At 55.3% G+C, this 5,253-nt stretch overlaps 1 pseudogene across 1 annotated transcript; it reads left to right on the top strand.

Annotated features, from left to right (window-relative positions):
• The first annotated feature begins 1,701 nt into the window (after nucleotides 1-1,701).
• LOC147342635 (elongation factor 1-alpha, oocyte form-like) lies at nucleotides 1,702-5,031 on the top strand (annotated as a pseudogene). Its single transcript, XR_015157998.1, has 8 exons — nucleotides 1,702-1,760; nucleotides 2,164-2,340; nucleotides 2,531-2,728; nucleotides 3,212-3,508; nucleotides 3,634-3,784; nucleotides 4,054-4,307; nucleotides 4,464-4,699; nucleotides 4,823-5,031. The product of XR_015157998.1 is annotated as an elongation factor 1-alpha, oocyte form-like (transcript).
• Nucleotides 5,032-5,253: the final 222 nt, after the last annotated feature.

Here is a 5,253-nt window from a genome sequence, read left to right as displayed (position 1 = left end):
ATCTTCCCCTTTTATCTCTTTAGCCATTGTTTCCTTCCACTCATTCCCTCCAGGCAAACTGAGTCCAGAACTGTCCTTAACGGATTATTCTGCCTGACAAGCCCCTCTGCCTGATGCCCACGCCTGTGATCTTGCTGAAACATTTCTATGAAGCAGTCCTCCTCTCCCCACATACTTGGGAAGCCCCCCAAAGACCTTCACTCACAGCCCTCACAACTCACTTGTTACTTTGAAATGGCTTCTTTGTCTCCCTTCCAGAGTCTCCTGGTCTCCCTCAGAGACCAGGACTGCACCACTCCCACAACAGTCACAGCTCCCAGGGCTCCACTAGATGTTAGCGGAATAAGTGGCTCTGCCTCTTCTCTTCTGAAAGGTGACCGGATGAGGGAAATACACTAACTGTGGGGACCAAGACACCGCAGAACCTTGGGACAATCCTTTGACCATCTTGGGCTTCCCTCGTGGCTCAGATGGTAAAGAATCTGCCTGCAATGCAGAAGACATGGGTTTAATCCATGGGTCAGGAAGATCTCCTGGAGGAGGGAATGGCCACCACTCCAGTATTCTTGCCCAGAGAATTCTATGGACAGAGGATCCTGGTGGGTTGCAGTTCATGGAGTCACAGAGTTGGACATGACTGAGTGACTAACCCTTTCAGTTTCACTTTAACCATCTTAGACCTTGATTCTTCTATAAAATCAGGAGAGAAAAGAGACAGATGTTTTCTGATCTTCTCTGACATTCCAGCTTTTTGATTCCTTAGGCACAAAGGTGAAAATGGTGATTTAAGAACAAGAAGTGGGGAATTGTCTTGGTGGTCCAGTGGCTAAGACTCCACACTCCCAATGCAAGTTCTGGGTTCGATCCCTGGTAGGGGGACTAGATCCCACATGACACACCTAAAGATCCTGCATGCCACAGCTAAGACCTGGCACAGCCAAATAAATAAAGAGAATAAATATTAAAAAAAAAAAAAAAAAGAACAAGAAACAAGCAACGCTCAAGGAGGTGGGCCTCAATGGGATGGGGAAACTCAAAGTCTAGAGTATTGGCCTCCTGGGCCCAGGCTAGGGCTGTGGAGAGCAACTGGAGGCCATGAGCCTTGGCTGAATGACTGAGCGCTGCAAAGAGCCTTCCTGGGGAGGAAGGAGGACATATTCAGCCTCAGGGAAAACCCCAAGTAGCCACAGTCCAGCCTCGAAGCAAGTGCCTCCCCCACCCCCCAGCAGTCCTGGACTGCTGACTGGAAGGAGCCCCAGAATGACCACTGACTCTCAGGGAGCCTGAGAGCTCTTCCCAACAAAGTCTCGTCATGACTGCTTCCTGATTCCGAGTCCTCAGCCCCTGGCGGTATCGAGCACTATACTTCCCAGTGCATTGCACGAATGAATGAAAGGTCACAGCTATTAAAGCACCTTAGTCTTGGGAAGTCACATGCAAAGTCTGATGCCATGCAGAATTCATTCTTATCTTCTTATTTTTTTCTTATTTCCCAAATCTTCCCTTCCCCGACTCCACCCACACACTCACTTATCCAGGCTTTCTTCATCTGAATATCGAATCAGTCAGAGAAAAAGTCTGCAAAATTGGGTTTGGGGGTAGGGAGTGGCATGCCCTACCCAGCTCTGGTGTCAGATTTGGGTGGAACCAGAGGCAGGCCCAGGGCTGGGCTTATAAAAGCAGCAGGTAAGACAGCCATTCGCTACTGTCACAGCTGCTGCAGCTCCTGCTGGATCGTCTTTGGTCCCTCTTCTCTGAAGGCAGGCGCTGGCAAGGGGCAGAGGACCACCTTCAGGCTATGGGATGGCAGGGTTTCTTGTATATGGAGTGGGCTGGGGGGGGGTGTTGGGTGGGGAATTGGAAGGATGGGAGATATGTGGGGGAATGGCTGAGTCCCCACATGTTCTGGGGAAGGAGGGAGGGGCCAGGACCGCTTGGAAATCCCAGCTATAGCCCTGGGATGGTGACCCTTGCCAGGGTGCAAGCCTGGCAAGTCCTTTACTTTTCAGCTGGTGCCACCATGTCCCAGGCTTTGAGCTAGGCCACGATGTGGGGAGGGGGTGCTGGGGCAGAGCAGGAGGAGAGGAGGAGTAGCAAGAGGCAGCCTGCCTGCCAGGATGTCTGGGCCTCACTCTCTCCCCACCCTCCCCTCCCGTGCTCCAGTGAAGCAGTGACTGAAGGAAGCAACCACCACAATGGGCAAAGAGAAGACACACATCAATATCGTGGTCATCGGCCACGTGGACTCTGGCAAGTCTACCACCACCGGGCACCTCATCTACAAGTGTTGGGGGGATTGACAAGAGGACCATTGAGAAGTTTGAGAAGGAGGCAGCTGAGGTGAGGCACCCACCCGCGGGGTTGGCTCTAGGAGTGGCGGGGGCTGGGGATGGCAGTCCGCTCTGGCAGGATCTGGTGGCACAGTGTGGAAGCAGGGCACACTGTGAGGTCTTGGAGTGGCAGCTGAATCCCCCGGGAGAGATCCGGCTGCTCGCCATCAACGTGCTCCTCACTCCTCACCCCTCCCCAGATGGGTAAGGGCTCCTTCAAGTACGCCTGGGTGCTGGACAAACTGAAGGCAGAGAGAGAGCGTGGCATCACCATCGACATCTCCTTGTGGAAGTTTGAGACCAGCAAGTACTACGTCACCATCATCGATGCCCCGGGCCACAGGGACTTCATCAAGAACGTGATCACTGGCACCAGGTAAAGCAGCCCTTGTTCCCAGGTCCCTCCCTTTCGAACCAAGGCAGACTGTAGGGGAGGTGGCTGGTAGAGGGAGGGGAGGAAACTCAGGCTTTGTTTCCTGGGGACGAAGTGCATCATAAGCCTTAGAAGGTTTTCTTTATCCACTCTGACCTTCAGTTCTGACCAATCAGAAGATAGACTCTAATGCGATCCAGACACCATCCTCCTTTCAGGCTGGGGCAGGGACTAGGTTTTCTGACACCCAGACAAATAAATTACCTTGTGGGGCTCCTGACAAAGGAACCGAAAGCTCATGCATGGGACTGAGTAACAGTTTAAGTGGGAGGCAGGACCTCTGCGCACAGCAGCATCCGGGGGATGAAGGCATTTGTCAGTTTCTGGGGAGTGTCCAGCTTGCAAGGGGCCAGGCATTGCCCGCCCGAAGCTCTAGCCAGCCTCCCAGCACATCCGGCGCCCCCTCCCCTAACCAATCTCTTGCCCCCACGATGTCTGCCTCCCGCAGGCTGACTACACTGTGCTCATTGTGGCTGGCGGTGTGGGCGAGTTCGAGGCAGGCATCTCTAAGAACGGGCAGACTTGCGAGCACGCGCTGCTCGCCTACACCTTGGGTGTGAAGCAGCTGATCGTGGCGGTCAACAAGATGGACTCGCCCGAGCCTGCCTACAGCGCTGCGCGCTTCCAGGAGATCACCAAGGAAGTGAGCGCCTACATCAGGCAGATCGGCTACAACCTGGCGACCATGGCCTTTGTGCCCATCTCGGGCTGGCACGGGGACAACATGCTGGAGCCCAGCACCAACGTGAGTGCAGGCGGGGTCCATGGGCGGCCGGGTCGGGGGGCAGACGGGTCTTGGTTCTGGGGTGGGCATGCTGGGAGCCACACCCCTGCCTCATCTCCCCCTTCACTGCATTCCTGTCCCTGCAGATGCCCTGGTTCAAGGGCTGGAAGGTTGAGCGGAAGGAGGGAAACGCCACCCGGGTGACCCTGCTGGAAGCTCTGGATTCCATCCTCCCCCCAACTCGCCCAGTCAACAAGCCCCTGAGGCTGCCGCTACAAGACGTGTACAAGATAGGAGGTGAGGAGCCAGGGCTGGGCGGGCTGAGGGGAGATACCATTGGAGGACGAGGTCCACTGTCTGACTTGCTGGGCTTCAGATCCTGACTTGTGAGCAGTGCCAAAGCCCCAGAGTTTCCAGTTTATCTGATATGCAGAGGAAACAGCCAGTTGTTGAGTTTGGCACTTCCTGCCAGCTCTGTAGGTGACCTTAGCCCTTGATCCCCAGGAAGCCAGCTCTTGCGGGGTGGGGCTGGAGTGGTTCTAACCGCCTGCCCTTCTCCTGTGCAGGCATTGGCATGGTGCCTGTGGGCCGAGTGGAGACCGGCTTCCTGAAGGCCGGCATGGTGGTCACCTTTGCCCCCAGTGGCCTCACCACTGAGGTCAAGTCTGTGGAGATGCCATGAGGCCCTGTTGGAGGCCCTGCCCGGGGACAACGTGGGCTTCAACGTGAAGGACATGTCTGTGAAGGACATCTGTCATGGCAACGTGGCTGGAGACAGCAAGAACGACCCCCCGATGGAGACCGGCAGCTTTGTGGCCCAGGTGAGCCGCCCAGGAGGCCACAGCCCTTGGTGCGTGGTGGTGGTGGAGACTGCCTCTGAGAAATCAGCCCCGGTTTTGGTGGAGGCCCCAGTCGTCTCGAGCCTTGGCCCTGGCTCACAGGTCCCAGCAGTGATCCTCCTCCTCTCCCTCTCTAGGGTGATCGTCCTGAATCATCCAGGACAGATCCAAGCTGGCTATTCTCCGGTGCTGGACTGTCACACAGCCCACATCTCCTGCAGGTGTGCTGAAGTGAGGGAAAAGATCGACCGCCGCTCAGGCAAGAAGCTGGAAGACAACCCCAAGGCCCTGAAGTCGGGCGACGCGGCCATTGTGCAGATGGCCCCCGGCAAGGCCATGTGTGTGGAGACCTTCTCCGAGTACTCGCCTCTAGGTGAGCCGGGGCGGATGGCTGCTGAGTCCTGGGAGGAAAACCACTTCTGACTGAGGCCATGGAGCCGTGGCTTCCGTGTCTCTCTTCAGAAATCTCGCTCTTTTCCTTCCTTCTGTCCCCCAGGCCGTTTTGCTGTGCGGGACATGAGGCAAACTGTGGCTGTTGGCATCATCAAGGCTGTGGAGAAGAAGACAGCGGCTGCGGCCAAGGTCACCAAGTCAGCGGTGAAGGCCAGCAAGAAATGCAGCACGTCCTTCTCCCGCACCATTTTCTCAGCAGCCTCCACTGTATGAGACACTTCTATGACTGAATAAAGTTAGTGGTAAAACTTCTAGCCGTTTTGGTTTCCTTCAAGAAGGAAAGCATGAGGTCAGTGAAGAGATTCTGGGTAAAGAACCAATTTAAGGACCATAGGCTTGAAACTGTTTGATGCCCTGGGTGGTGAACACACCATTCAGGTCTTAACAGCCTTCTTCTGTTTCCCACAAGGAAGAATTGTTTGAGGATGTGATGAAGTAGAGTCATAATGGCATAGGGCGAGATCCCAGGGCGAT

This window comes from Bos grunniens, chromosome 29 (genome assembly GCF_055505025.1).
Source record: "Bos grunniens cultivar Pamir isolate PY7600 chromosome 29, Bosgru_T2T1.0, whole genome shotgun sequence".
Lineage (NCBI taxonomy): Eukaryota > Metazoa > Chordata > Mammalia > Artiodactyla > Bovidae > Bos > Bos grunniens.
The sequence above is the reverse complement of the archived record's forward strand: the minus strand, read 5'-3'. Positions and strand labels throughout refer to the sequence as shown.